Genomic DNA, 1256 nt, shown 5'->3' on the forward strand with positions numbered 1-1256 from the left:
TTTTATTCTTTAAACCTTTAATGCTTTGAAATAAGGAATAAGTCTGAACCATTTTTATCCACATGCAGGCTGGAAACTTCCCCTTTCTTCAGGAAACCTGCTCTTCCTGTTCCATGACTCTCTTTCTACCTATGATTTTTTATGATTAAATAGAAAAAGCAGAATTAAAGCAAAGTTTGCAGGACACAATAACAACACACACAACCAGATTAATTTTATTACCGTCTGACTCTGCTGTTGGGTCTTGATGTCACCTGTGTATTCAATTTTAAAGGTAACTTTATTCATTGTTATTGTTAAACTTAAATCTCCAGCATGGGGAAGTGGGATGAGCTCGACTTTTCTCGACAAAGGGTTGGAATGCTGTCTGGCAGTTTTCCGAGCTGACCTCAGGAATGTGGCGGTGTCAATCTCNTCAATAATCTAAGCTATCTTTCCCTAATGCTGACACTGTGAACTAAAAAAGGGAAACTTTGAGAGACGGACGGAGTTTGGCATCTTGAACCCCAGAACCGGCCTGATGAAGGTGTTGCAGCAGCAGGAGGCTCACAGCGCTGATAGATGAGGGCAGCCGTCCCTGCAGGTCTGATGAGCTTTTGTCTCCGCTTTGATGGTGAGGTCAACAGGACTTGGGTGCTGACAGGAAGAGTACTGACTTGGAGCAGCAGGTCTCAGGTCTTAGGGCGACTTCCTCATGCGCATAGCGGTCCTCAGCTTCTTGTCTTGCAGCTCTGTAGCTCCTTTCTCCTCGTCTCACGATCTTTCTGGTCCGTTGAGATGTAGACGAGCTGGTCCTATGGAAGGAACACACTAGTTCTTCCTCTTTGCCGTTGTTCTTTGACTTTGCCTTTGCCTTTGTCTTTATCTTCATCTTTGCCTTGGTCTTTGTCTTTATCTTTGGGGTCCCAAACCCAGCTGGTGAGAGAAGTGCAATTTGAAGCCACATGTTGCGGGGCTAACGGGTTGGTCCCCATGTACAGAACAGTCTTCGGCTCTGTTGCCCCGGCTCTTTTTCAGCTGCATCTCGATCTTGGCTAGGTCTTGGCTCGAAGCTGCCTGAAGGATCCAACCAAAGATTCCTCTTTTGCATCCACCTTTTATAGGGTTTATCCACCCTTTTGGTGTGTTTGCATTGGCTAGCTTTGTTGCTGTACTTGTTTCATTGGCTGACTACTTGGACAGATGATCTCATATCCATCACCGTCTTGGAAGCCTTTTAGTTTCTCTGATTTAGCATTCATTTATAATATTATAAC

Source organism: Poecilia latipinna, unplaced genomic scaffold (assembly GCF_001443285.1).
Source record: "Poecilia latipinna isolate Pla-1442-1.1 unplaced genomic scaffold, P_latipinna-1.0 Scaffold4509, whole genome shotgun sequence".
Taxonomy (NCBI): Eukaryota; Metazoa; Chordata; class Actinopteri; order Cyprinodontiformes; family Poeciliidae; genus Poecilia; species Poecilia latipinna.